The sequence below is a fragment of the Zonotrichia albicollis genome, chromosome 23 (genome assembly GCF_047830755.1).
Source record: "Zonotrichia albicollis isolate bZonAlb1 chromosome 23, bZonAlb1.hap1, whole genome shotgun sequence".
NCBI classification, from domain to species: Eukaryota; Metazoa; Chordata; class Aves; order Passeriformes; family Passerellidae; genus Zonotrichia; species Zonotrichia albicollis.
The window spans coordinates 4,999,716-5,013,985 of NC_133841.1; the positions used below are offsets into that span (position 1 = coordinate 4,999,716).

The following is a 14,270-nucleotide window of genomic DNA, read 5'->3' on the forward strand; positions in this document are numbered from 1 at the left end:
TGGGTGCACAGGGGGCTCTTTATGAGGACAGCCCTGATCCTGGGGCTTCCACTCAGTGCTTGCAGGATTCCTCACCCCTGGCTGGTGAGGATCTGTTGTTCTCTCCTCCAGAACAGGATGAGGCACAGTCCAGATGAGAAATTTCCAGAGCCCTCTGCAAGTGGTGTTAAACTGTTTTGGATCCCTGCTCTGTCTTGCTTGAGGTTACATCAACAGATCTGGACTAAGGGAAGGATTTTTCTTGTCTCAGGTTACTGGACAGTTTTGGAGGGTTTTGCATGGCCCATTTCCTGGAACTGTTGGCATTTCCACTGCTGAACTGTGATTATTTTAGGACTGAGGCAGACTTTTCACTCCTCAAGCAAATACCTTCAAAAGAAACTCCTGCTTGCATGAGAGAGAAGGGACAATTCGCTGAGTTTTACCTCCCCTGACCTGGGACTTTGAAAGAAGTGCAGATAAGGTGATAGTGACTGTCCTTATCAGCAGAATGACCTGTGCAGCTTATCAAAGGTGCTGATTTTCTATATGTAGCAGCATTTCCTGAACTGTCAGTGCCACTCTGTACCCAGCTAAAGGCCAAAGAATGGTGTTTAAGATCACTGTAGATATAAAGTGTCAAATTCCTTTGTTCTCCTGCTCAAAGGATAGAGAGGAAATAACTGAGCTTTATTTCTTTTCCTGTAAGCCTCTCTTGAATATATTTAGGAGGAAAAGAGTCATTTCATAAATACATTCCACTCTCCTTTTGACAAAACCAGGATTTGTAGTAATTTTATTGGCACTGCATGAAAGTGCCGTGACTGAAACACTTGAACCTTGTCCTTATCTGCAGGTCCATCAGTGCCATTGGATCCAGAGCTGTAAATGCATTTTCTGCCTGGATTATCAAAGGGACCATTTTATTCCTCACATTCAGTCAGAAGACTGTGGGCAATAGTTTTTAGCAGGAGCCTTGTGTAAATGTAAACTTTTAAAGTTAATTATATATATATATATATAAAAATGAAGAATCATGGAATCAGAGTATGGTTTGGGTTGGAAGGGACTTAAGGATCACTCAGGGCCACCTCCCTCTGTCCCAGGGTCCAAACCCTGCCCAGCCTGGCCTTGGGCACTGCCAGGGACCCAGGGGCTGCCCCAGCTGCTCTGGCACCCTGTGCCAGGGCCTGCCCACCCTGCCAGGGAAGGATTTACCCCTGATATCCCATCTAACCCTGCCCTTCTTTACCTTATAGCCATGAGTACATTAAATAAAAATCCATGAAAATACTACAATCCTTGAGGGTTGGGATGTGTGAGAGAGCTGTGTGTCAGTGACTGTTGTATTACATTTAATACAATATCTAAAATGCAGATAATAAAAGTTGTGTATAATGTGGGTTCAAATTCTTGCATTCAAAGCAGAATTTCTTAAGTTCACCAAAGGCTGTTTTGGGCTCAGGGTGGCAGCTTTGCTGCTCGTGGATTAGCTGATAAAATAGTGTGTGTGCTGATATATCATGACTGGTATTTATATTCCACTGTGGATTGTCCCCTAAATGTATGGATTGTCAGTGCTTTCCCACTGACACAGCAAAATGTTCTGAGAAACCTGAAGCACTCAATTGTTTCCAGAAATCCTTGGAAAATTTGCATTTGAGAGCCATTCCCCTCATTTGCTCCTGCCTGCTGGAGACTGGATGTGTGAGGAGCTGATAGTGACCATTCCTATGTTCATTCTTATTAATAATACAAGAATATCTTGATTATTCCAACCACACAAATATGGGTGAGCTATCCATTCATCTTTTGTGCAGCAGGGATGAGTGTGAGAAAGGTAACACTAACCACTTAACTTTAAAGAAACCATAGAAAATAGCATAGAAAATATGTTTTTTTATTTAATAGATGATTTTCTCTGTTTGTAAAAGGTGTAAAGAGATTTGTGACTGCTAGACTTGATGATACCAAGAGGTTTTTTGTGTTTCATGCTGTTCTGTGAGGGCTCAGCAGCTGATTGCTCAGGGAGGGAAGGAGAGAGGGAGGTGGTTGTGTTTGGAGGAGGATGTGGCAGCTCTGAACTGTTACTTTAAAAAAAAAATCAAAATGTAAATAAAGTGGATAGCAAAATTAATTGTGCTGCTCTTGCTGGAGCTCACAGTTGTGTTCAGCTGTCACCTGGAGCTGCCCGTGTGTGTCAGAGCTGTTTGAGAGCCCCAGGGGAGGGTCCAGGCTCGCTTTCACTAAATAATTAGTGGCCAAAAACACCTTTATTAAACTTTCTGATAAACTGATCTGACTTTTGGTGATTGTCACTAACTAATGATTATCATCTGGCAATTGATACATCACAGAAGTAGAAGCCTGCCTGAATCCTGATTTGTCCTTCCAAAAATCCTGTTTTAAATAATTTCACAGGGCTCTGAATTCCACTGGCTAGGATGAAAAATTTAATGGTGTGGCTTGTGGCAGATAAATTGAAGATGCTTTCAGGTTATCTGCATGTTAATTCTGATTTGTGTGGTATTTGTGCTGTTTCACATTATTATTACTTGGATAGTCTTTCAGCTTCTGAGTAGGAGCTGTCTTTGACAGAAAAAAAAAAAAAGTCAAATGTAAGGGAGGTAAATGAACTCAATCTTTCCGGTGATAATTTAAACTGATAAAGCAAGCAGCATGTAAATCAAGTAATCTGTTTTACTAATCAAACCTTTTAAGTCCTTTTCCATCTTGCTAATGTTCCCCTGGGTTATCTGTGTACAGTTGCCATTTAGGAATTCACTCCTTTTGCAGTGGATGATGAATGGATAAACAGCAATTCTGCTGCTGCTCAGCTGCTTTTCCATTTAAAGGATGTGAAGTGAGGTACCTCAGGCCACTGTGCAAATCCAGCTGCTTATCTTGCCAGTCCTGCCCTGCACCTCCATGCCCACAGGGGTGTTTGAACCATTCCCTGTTTTATTCCTTCTCCTTTTCCCTCTTCCATGCCCACAGGGGTGTTTGAACCATTCCCTGTTTTATTCCTTCTCCTTTTCCCTCTTCCATGCCCACAAGGGTGTTTGAACCATTCCCTGTGCTGTTCCTTCTCCTTTTCCCTTTTTGAAGTTGAGAGGGAGAAAAATCCTGATCCTGAATCTGCCAGCTCAGTCACACCATGAATTTAAGTGAACCCACTGCACTTGGTTGTAGGTAAAAACCCCTTTGTTTCCCACCCAAACTTCCTGTGGAATATGAGTTGCTCTTTAATTAGAAGAACAAACCTTGTGTGTTTGCTGAGCCTTTTCACTCTGGCATGATCTGGTCCCTTAAAGAGCCTCAGGTTTTGTCTTCCAGGGCACCTCCTGCTCCGTTCTTGGTGATGGGAGGGACTGGAAGATGGACAAGAGGGGTTTTGGTGCAGTCCTGTTCAGATCTCCATTAGGGACATGAACATTTTCAATGAAAGCAAACAATGAGAACAAACCTGAGCCAAGTCTATATCCAAACTGGGAAGCTTTTCCTGACCAGCCACACTTTCAAAGGACCACAAGGAAAAATCCTTTCAGCCTGAGCAGTTTGTGGACATATTGTTGTAACAGATTTGCTTTGTGATTTGCAAATTTTCCCCTCCACTGCTTGTGGCTCTTTGTCCACGAGCTCTGGCTGAGGCCGTTGGTGTCTGAAAGGAGTTGGTGGCAATCTGGGGTGGCCAAGGTGACAGCTGTCCCTCATTGTCCCCACAGCAGGCGTGGCAGAAGGCAGTGTTAGACTGAGGGGCAGGGTGGGCAGCTGGGGGGCCGTGTCCTCATCTGCTGCCTGCAGACTGCGGGGCTGTGTGGCACAGCCCGGCTGGGACAGAGCAGGGAGCTGAGAAACCGGTGACAGCCTGGGGCCTGGAGAGGGACATGGCACAGTGTCACAGTGTCACAGTGTCACAGTGTCACAGTCAGTGTCACAGTGTCACAGTGTCCCAGTCAGTGTCAGTCAGTGTCACAGTGTCACAGTGTCACAGTGTCACAGTCAGTGTCACAGTGTCACAGCCCAGTGTCACAGTCAGTGTCACAGTGTCACAGTCAGTGTCACAGCCCAGTGTCACAGCCAGTGTCACAGTGTCCCAGTCAGTGTCACAGTGTCACAGTCAATGTCACAGCTAGTGTCAGTCAGTGTCACAGTGTCACAGCCAGTGTCACAGCCCAGTGTCACAGTCAGTGTCAGTCAGTGTCACAGTGTCACAGTGTCACAGTGTCACAGCCAGTGTCACAGCCCAGTGTCACAGTGTCACAGTCAGTGTCACAGTGTCACAGTGTCACAGCCCAGTGTCACAGCCAGTGTCACAGTGTCCCAGTCAGTGTCACAGTGTCACAGTCAGTGTCACAGCTAGTGTCAGTCAGTGTCACAGTGTCACAGCCAGTGTCACAGTGTCACAGTCAGTGTCACAGCCCAGTGTCACAGTCAGTGTCACATCCTGATGTCCCAACCTGTCAGGCCCCAGCACATCCCTCTGGCTGTCCAGGACACCAGGGACCCTGGCACAGAGCCCAGAATGCCCCTGTGGGTTTGATTATGACCCGTGGAGCAAATTACCAACCTTAGATGAAGACCAGCAAACCATAACAGTTTAAGTAGAATATTAGTGAAGTTATCACAGGGTGGAAAAGTAGATTTTAGGGTTTTTGGTATGGCAAGATGGAGGAATCTGGGCGTGCCCAGCCTTTCTCCTTCTTCTTGGCCTCCATCTTCTGCTGTGATGTTGGCACTGACAGATTGGTTTAGAGTAGCAGCTCACTGTCCAACACAGGTGCTAGATATTGGGAAGTAATTGTGAACATTGTACATGTAGTTTTTAGTATAAAGACATAACAGTGCCCCAGGGCAGGCAGAGTGCCTGGAAATGTCCTGCTAGACAGACCTCAGCAGAGCAGAAGAAAATTTTTTATAGATAAGATACAATAAACAACCTTCAGACCAAGAAATGAAGAGCCCTGACTCCTTCTTCAAGCGCCGAGCTGAGAAAAAAGACTTTTGAACTTTTCACAAAGTCACTCTGATAAGCTAAAGATCCCAACACCAGCCCAATGTCACGGCCCAGTGTCACATCCCAATGTCCCAGCCAGTGTCACTGTTTGGTTTGGGGTGCCATGGTGCAGATCACTGCAACAACCCCAAAGGAAGCCCTGTAATGATGCAGAAACACCACTCATTATTTGCATGGTTTGTATTTTTGTTTTTATTTTTGCCGGGTGTGTGTGGCCTGTGCTTGTATAAATAAGGCACCTAATTTATTTTATTTTATTTTATTTTATTTTATTTTATTTTATTTTATTTTATTTTATTTTATTTTATTTTATTTTATTTTATTTTAATTTTTTATGTAACATTCCCAGAGCACAGAGCCATCCCTTTGGAGTGCTGGCACATGGGGCTCTGTATCTTCATGCTGCAAGATAATTCTTGGGTTTTCTGAGCCCTGTCCCAAACAATGCTGCATTCAGGGGCTCCAGCAGCATGCACAGATCAGCAGTGGCCACGAGCTTAACAAATCAGAATTTTCCTTCCCAGCAGAACAATGAGGCAGCTGAACATCAGCAGCTCCCAGCCAGCTGACTGCTAAAGGAGTCTCCAGGCATTGCCAGTGAAAATCTGTGGAATTCTGGGTCTGTACCTTGGCATTGGGCTTGGGCAGCGAGAGGAGGTGAATTGAACCACACTCCAAAGGCTCAAGGGACAGCAGGAGGAGAGGGGGCTGAATCTGTCCAGGGCTTTATGCAGAGCCCTCCCCACCACCCAAATCCTTCTCCTGCCCCCCATGGCTTGTCCCTCCCTTTCTCACACCTGAATACCTGTCAGGGTTTCCCCTTCCTCCCCTCTAAAGCAGATCTTTTAAAAGCAAACACTCCTTCCCCAGTGCAGCCAGAGTGTGGACAGGGCTGGGAAAGTGTCACACTGTCCGGTTTTCGGCTGTTTGAAGGGCCTGGAAGGGCCCGGGGTGGCCTTGGGGCAGCCCGCGTATCGAAGGACGAGAAGAGGCTTCAGTTCTTCTTTCGGTCTTTATGTTTATTAATTGTTTATCTAAAAGATTTTCTTTCGGCCCGACAGAGCTCTGCTCAGCAGCCAGCCATGAGCACACTGTGTGCCCTCCGGACAGTCACCTATCTTTATACCCATGGTTACGTGTACAATATTTATCATTTTTCCCCAATATCATTTATTCTTATTGTCCGGTGCACTTTTAGTAATGACCAATCCTAAAGTGCCACCATCACCATAGAAGATGGAGGAGAAGAAGAAGAAGGACAGGACACGCCCCAATTCCTCCATCTTACTTCTCTAAACCCCCCTGTACAGAAATCCTAAACCCTGTGTTTCACTCTCTAATTAACCAATCCCTTCACCACTCACCCCGGTGAAACCCTCCTGTCCTCATACAGGTGTCGTCTCCTGTGCAGGATCAGAGTCCAGCCACCAGACACTTCTGGAACATTCCAGGACTCCCGAGCCCCCCAAGGGTGGTCTTGGTGGCTCGGCACCTCAGTCCTGGGGTGCTGAGATCCCACATCACACGTGGTGTGTGTTAGAACATGGCTTAGGAAATAAGGTTACAAATCATCAGAGCAGGGGCTGATGCAGCTCCAGGTGATGTTATTTGTGAGTGTTGTTGTTTCCTGAGTTAGTGGAGAGTTGGGAGCAAGGAACAGGGGTTCAATCATGGGCTTTGTTTTTCTGCATGTTTCTGGATCTTTCTGCTGGGCTGAAGGATTTTATAGCCCCTCTCAAGGTTATTTAGAAGCATCAGCTTGCCTGGACACCACAGGGATAAAGCCACAGCTGCAGAATTCACACCCCACTGAACCAAGGGGAGGAAATGAGGCAGGATCTTCCTCATGGTGCCAACCTATCCATCCCCAGGCAGTGCCCTGGTGTTTGCCTTTTGGACAGGTGTTTTGCAGTTTTGTCCCCTGAAATGCCTGAAGGTAGCAAATCTTGAGCCAGGGATGTCCAATGCAATGTGCAAAGCTGAATTCTCAAACTGAAGGCTGGGATAATCATGATGTGGCAGCTTACAGTTAATATGGCCATGGGGTTTGGAAAGAGGAGGTGAATGGAGGTGAAATGTCCTTTTTAAGTACCTGAGTGCTGTAACATCAGAGTGGAAGGAACATAATGGATCATGAAGTCAGTTGTTGGTCAGTGTAGGAAGCCAGGTCTTCTAAATACATCCATAAAACAAACTCTGGTCCTTGAACTGCCACTGAGCTGCTCTGCAGCTTCCCTGTGTTGGGCAGGGTCCTCCATTCCCATTTTCCCTTTGTATGGGCTGTCTGGTGTTCTGTTTAATATTTCCTTCTGGCTGCCTGGCAGGATGATTCTCATCTCCCCAGGTATTTATAGGTGAGCATTTCCACCTTTTCCTCCTCCTTAATTCTGTGAGTGTCCTGCATTTAAATGAGCTGGCTCGGGGTGTGATGGCAGCAGAGAGGAGAACCCACCTGACTGCTGAGCTTCCTTTTGCTTTTTACTGTGCCTTTAGAGACTATGTGCTTTATTTGGCAGATGGCAGCCTCTTGTTAGCTGCTATCCCAAACCTTTTCCTGGTTAGATCTGGGATCTCAGGATAATGCTCCCTCAGGGCTTTATCACACTGTGGTTTCTGCACTCAGATTTTACCCTGTCCCAGGCTGATTTATAGGTGAGCACTTCCACCTTTTCCTCCTCCTTAGTTCTGTGAGTGTCCTGCATTTCAATGAGCTGGCTCGGGGTGTGATGGCAGCAGAGAGGAGAACCCACCTGACTGCTGAGCTTCCTTTTGCTTTTTACTGTCCCTTTTGAGGTTATGTGCTTTATTTGGCAGATTAAAAGTTAGAGATTATGGGCAGATGGCAGCCTCTTGTTTGCTGCTATCCCAAACCTTTTCCTCATTAGATCTGGGATCCCAGGATAATGCTCCCTCAGGGCTTTATCACACTGTGGTTTCTGCACTCAGATTTTACCCTGTCCCAGGCTGATTTTCACGTGGGACCCGGGAGTGTTTTGCTGCCCCCCCCACACAGAGCAAACTGCTTCCCTCTACCTGTGCTGGCAGCACTTCCTCCTGTGCCTGTTGGAATAAACCACCAAGCATTGTGTGCAGGCTTTTCAAAGAACTTCCCTTTAACTCCTTACCCATCTCAGCTCCCTTATCTCTGTCCTGTGCCCCTGCCTGTGCCTTGTGCTGTGCTCCAGGGCTGGAGCAGGGTGTGCAGGGCTGCCCTGCTGCAGGGAGGGCTGGGTCTGACGCAAATAGAAACCAGAGTTCAGTGACTCCTGTGTTTAGTGGTTTGGCATTTTTTCAGTGCAAGGTTAGTGCTTTACATTTAAGGAGAGGGATTTTATTATTCCTGGTCTTACATCTCCCAGTTTTAGGTTTTATTCAGTGTTCATCAGAGCTGGCTTAGCATCCATTCCCATTTTCCTTCCCCTGACCTTAGCCAGTGGCTTTGCAGAGCTTGTGGATGACTCAAGGGTCAGCTGGGTTGGAGCTGAATCAGCCCCATCAAATTACAGACAATTCCCTTAAACCTTGGTTTTCTGAGGAAGATGTGGCAGTGGTCACTCGTAGTTTGCTAATTTTACTTAGAAAAAAGTGACACAATTACAAAGAACTCCTTTAACCTAATTTCCAAGCTGGCTGGAGGCTGCAGATGAATGGAGTATTCCTCACCCTGCCCTGTCTGCTCCCTCCATACAGGAAAGGAGTGGTGCAGAACGTGCTCCAAATGGCATTTCCTATTTTGTTCAACTGGCAGCATCTGAGCACCGAGCCCATGCAGGCCAGCTGCAGGCAAAACTCTCACCTGCACCCAACAGGAATTTAATTGCAGCTTTCCTGGCCCTCAGGGTGGATCAGAACCACGTAGACATGAGTATTTTGAATATTGTAGACATGCATATTCATGATCAGGACAGACTTGGATCATTTTCCTGGTGCAGGGGGGTTAGACTGACTGGACAGTTTTTGCTCTGTTTTTCCAAGAGCAGCAGGAATATTTTAGCCATAGTTCTGCCAAGGCAAATCCTGTTTATCTGAGTGCTCTTGTGGGAGGCTGATTCTCTGTCAGAGGGCTTATGAACAATTTACTCAAAGGCTTGAAGTCCTGCTTGACAGCTGAGTTTATTTTGAGATTTACATAAAATAAAGTCTTAAAGCAGCACTGAACCTGGTATCACATAGAAAAGCCCCAAGTGTCTGAGGCACAGAGTGAACTTGGTTTAGGAAAGTCACTCACTTCCCAAAGCACGAGGAAAGTGGGGTTGTTCCCTTGGGTGAGTGCAGGCTGCTAATTCCTGCACTTACAAACCAGGTAAATTTGGTTTCACTGCCACAAACCTGCTTAAATTCCCTTCCCTTCCTAAAGGCCCATCCTTGGCTGTCCATGAACATCTCCTCATGAACACAAGTTTTAATTAAATATCTCCATGTGGGTTTGCAAAGAGAATGGACTCAAAGCCTGTAGTCATGGACTTTTAATGTATATATTTAATGGAAAAAAATAACTGAGGCTTCTTACCCCATTTGGGAGAGTGACCCAAACCATGTGGGATGTTTACAACAGGAATTGTCCCTGCTCCACATAGCAGAGATGTGCAGCTCCTGGATCATTCTTCCCATGCACAGAGCAGGAGGAAAAGGCTGTGTGCCCATACTCAGCATTTCACTTCATGCTTTGGAGTTCACAAATAAGCTGGAAACAGAGAATAATTTGAAACCATCAGTTTTGATTCTCTTAATCTTCACTGTGACCAGGTTTGCTGCTGACTGGATTTGCTGCTGACTAGGTTTGCTCCCGAGCACAACTGAGGGAGCTGTAGCACTCCAGATTCTGTCCTGAATTATTTTTATTTGCTTTTCCTTGACGTTTCCTTTGCTTTAAGGCACAAACTGAGATCCCATCTCAGAGGTGTCTGTGCTGTGAGTGACTGAGCAGGATCTGTCCTTAGGGACCTGTGGAGCTTCAGGCAGCACTGCTGAGGGTGAAGCTTTGTGTGCCTGTAAAGCAGAGTGTGCTGCCAGGCTGTGAGCAGTGCTGAGCATGGAGCAGTGCAAGGTCAGTGTTAGAATAAAACTGGGGTTTTTCTCCAGTAGAAATGATCCAGAATGCCAACACCTGCCCTTCATCTCTCCTAAAGGAACAGCAAACCAGTGACCTGCTGTGTTCTCCAGCAGCTGCTCTGTCGCTGGGCTGTTGGACAGATGGACAAGGAGAGGCAAAGTGGGTTAGTGAGGAGCATTTGCCTGGTGCTCAGGGCTGGCACTGCTGCCCCAAGGGCTCTTTGGCTTCTGGAGCAGGGAGTTCCATGTCAATGATTAATCAGGAATTCCCTGTCTGATGGGAGGGCTCAGCTCGGTGAGGCTCTTTGTGCAACATTCCCGTCCTGCAGATGTTGTTTGGGACTGTGGGTTCCAAGTCTTGCCAACTGACTTTTCTTTATTTGTACTGAGTGCATTTGAAGTTGCATCATTTCCTCGGTAAGAACAGTTTTATTTTTGACTGGAGTGTTTGTCAGGTGGAGGAAATCCTAAATGTGAGTGCTCTCTGGTGGTGGAGATTTCTGCTCCAGAGTTCCCATTTCTGCAGTGTATTTCCAGGAGCAGCTGCATGTGAATATACCTTGTCTGCACTTAAATATCCTTTTATTTTTAAACTCCTTTCCCTAAAAATAAAAACTACAAAACAAAATAAAAGTGTTTTTCCTGCCTTAGTGGACTTCTAGCCAAGAGAAGAATTTCTCTCCCTTAAAATGATTTATATTCTGTGACTCATTGGTTATTTTGTCATTATCAATTGATGTTTAATGAGGCAATAAAAACTTCTCATGAAAGAGCTGATGTCCTCCTCAAAATAACCCACCAGGATTAAATACTGTGAGTTGCTTTTTGGCTGCTGGGCTGCTGCAGAGAGGGGACTGAGGGGAAACTCACTGGGGCTGCAGCTCCTCCCTAGGGGACAGCTCTGATCTCTGCTCTGGACAGGGACAGGACACAGGGAAGGGCTGGAGATCAGGGCAAGGTTCTTTGCAGAGGGGGGCGTACGTGGCCCGAAGTTGAGAGTCCGACTAGCTGAGGGCAAAAGGCCGACGCCCCTCTGCAATTCCTGGCCAGCACCCCTCGGTGTCTGAGGGCCTCGGGCTGTACTTGCGGAGGGGGGCATATGTGGCCCGAAGTTTAGAGGCCGGCTAGCTGAGGGCGAAAGGCCGACGCCCCTCTGCAATTCCTGGCCAGCGCCCTTCGGCGTCTGAGGGCCTCGGGCTGTGCTGGCTGCGGACTGGCTCACACCGCTGGTATAGGGGAGGAACGGAGCTGACCATTTCCCGGGGGTTAAACATCGGTTTATTGAAGGTGTTGCGGGATCCAAACGCGGGGAAACCAACCAGGAAAAAGTTTTTTCCATAGGGGGTGAAACAGGATTATAAAGGAGGGGGGGTGGGTACAGGCGGGACCAATCGGGAAAGGTGAGGGGATGAACTTCACAGAACTGACACTCCATGGAGACCAATAATCAAAAGGTAAAGGAGGTGTCCTGGGACCCCAGCCAGCCACCATCTCCAGAGAGGAGAAGGTTCTCGAAACCTGGGAGGAGGAAGGGAGTGATTGACTGGACCTAGGGAGGCGACAACTTTCACTTATAAGGGAAACCAGGGGAGGAGCAATTACATATCGGCAACTATGAATAGCAGTTGCTATAGCAACTTAGCTGACAGGCTAGCAGTGGCGGGAAAAACTGGGGGAACGAACCCATTTTACACATAATAGGGGAGAACAATACATAAATTGGGGGAATAACACAAGAAACTTAACAACACACTACAACAGTTCTTCCCCCAGAGGTGCTGGCACTGCCCAGGGAATGCCAGAGCTCCAGGAGGGATTGGACAGCACTGCCAGGGGTGCCCAGGGTGGGATTGTTGGGGTGGGATTGGGTGATCCTTGGGGATCCCTTCCCACTCAGGATATTCCATGGCATTGATACAGAAATTACTCAAATGGAACTATGGCAGGAAATGTTTTGTTGATGTGACTTCATGAGATACAAAACAAGGTTTGACCCTGGGGGTGTCAGGATCCACTCCTGGGGTTCCTTTTATTAAGGAACTTTCTTTAATCAAGGAACTGTTGTTGCTTTGAGTATCAAACCCCAGTTCTCCATGTTACACCTCAGCACTGAAATGCCTGTGCTGGCTGTGAAAAGCACCAATGGATTTGTGGTCTTGTTTTGTGACCTTGCCCTGCAGAGGAATCCTGGGTTTAACACAGCTCAAAGCTCCCCGTTTGCTCTGCCCTCCTGGGTTGTTTTCTTAAGCTTTTCTGAGCTCTCCATGGGCAGGGCAAGCCCAGCTCTCCCAGCAGAGCCAGGAAAAGAGGCCCTGCTGTTCTTGGGCTGCTGCTGTGCTGAGCCGTGCTCAGGGATGAAAAGGGGCTTTATCAGCAAGGAGGGTGAGGAGCTGGAGCTCCTGGTGGGAACAGCTCTGCAATTTGAGCTCTGGTGCTAGGAAAGAAATGAACTGAGATGTAAATGGGGGTGTCACTTGTTCATAAAGTCTGTGTCCCCAAAGCCAGACTGGAGAGGTGCCTGGAGACAGATCCTTCTTCCCCCCATCTCCATCTGCCTTTGTCACAGAATCTTTTATGAAAAATCCTTTCCTTAGGATTTTTCCTCCTGAGAAGCTGGAGGCCTCAGGAACAAAATGTAAACAATGGTTATCTGCTGCTGTGGAATGCAACAGGTGCATCTGGGATTGGTCTCATGTGGTTGTTTCTAATTAATGGCCAATCACAGTCAGCTGGCTCAGACTCTCTGTCCCAGCCACAAACCTTTGTTATCATTCTTTCTTTTTCTGTTCTTAGCCAGCCTTCTGAGGAAATCCTTTCTTCTATTCTTTTAGTATAGTTTCAATGTAATCTATATCATAAAATAATAAATCAGCCTTCTGAAACATGGAGCCAGATCCTCATCTCTTCCCCAACCCAAGCACCCCTGTGGACACCATCACACGCCTTTTGCCACAGAGCTGCAGACACAACTCACCAGAGCCCAGTGAAACCTTTCAGAACATGGCTTGCAGGCCCAGAGTGGGATGTGCTGGCTGAGCTGAGCTCTGGGGAATGGCAGGCAGGGTGTGAGGCTGTGCTGGGCCACATCTGCAGGTTCTGCTTGGAGCCAGAGGGTGCTGGCACTGCCCAGGCTGCCCAGGGAATGGGCACAAAGCTCCAGGAGGGTTTGGACACCAGGGATGGAATTGCTGGGATGTCTAGGCAGGCCAGGGCTGGGACTGGCTCGTCCTTGGGGGCCCTTCCCACTCAGGACATTCCCTGATTCTCTGATTCACTCAGGGATGCTGAACTGTCACGGGAGGAAACTGAAACTGGGCTCTGGCAATGCCACTTTACATAATTCATTACTGAAGGAAGAGGTCAGAGTATTGGGTGCTGTGATGGTGGCCTGGCACTGCACTGCAGCAGGAAAGGCCTTTATTTCTTTATTTCTGTTCAGCTAAAACACCCCCCCTCACCCTCTGGGTGGCCATGGGGCTTAAAACCTCAACCTCAATCTGCTGGATCTTTATTTTCAGCATCAGCAGTGCCTTGAGCACAGTTCTGTGCTGCTGGGCAGGAAATTGGGAGAGCAGCCTCAGGTAACTCACCTTTTTTTGGGTGTCCATCTCCAGGAGGTGAAATGATTCTGCTCATTGTGATATCCTTGTGGTTTCCATTACATATTGATGTCCCAGTGTGACTTGATCTCCCTAATACCAGCAGGGTTGTGTGGGTTTGGTTTTTCAGGTTCTCCTCATGCAGTCCCTCATGGGCTCCTAGCCTGGGATCTGATCTCTTTGCACTTTGACCTCTTCAGGATCTTCCAAAAAAATTAAAATTAGGGATATTTGTATTGCTAATTATCTTTTCTAAAACATTACTTGTACCCTTCAAACAGCATATATTCAAAAATGTAAAATATTTTTGCATTCTAAGCTTATTATTATTTTGGGAAATGCATATCAGGACACCTTAAGTTAAAAGTGATGTAGGAACAAGAGGAGGTTTTGCAATTCTTGTGTCTTCCCAGTGTTCCAGGAGGAAGCTGGAGTGGGAGAAACCAACACTTGTAGAAAGTGGAATGCTGGATGATATTTCTTGAGTTTTATTACACCTGCTAAAAACTGACTGCTGCCAAGATGCTGCAGAAAATTCTCAAATGAACAATAGAAAATGTCAGGGCTGTCACCACATGGGGGTGGTAATAAATTCAATAAAGTGAGGCTGGAATTGGTGCCGG

General features: G+C 46.9%; 1 protein-coding gene across 1 annotated transcript in view; it reads left to right on the forward strand.

Annotated features, from left to right (window-relative positions):
• Nucleotides 1-14,270, forward strand: part of MYO1D (myosin ID) — a 172,532-nt gene that overhangs the window by 29,134 nt on the left and 129,128 nt on the right. The gene's annotated exons all lie outside the window — the stretch shown is intronic.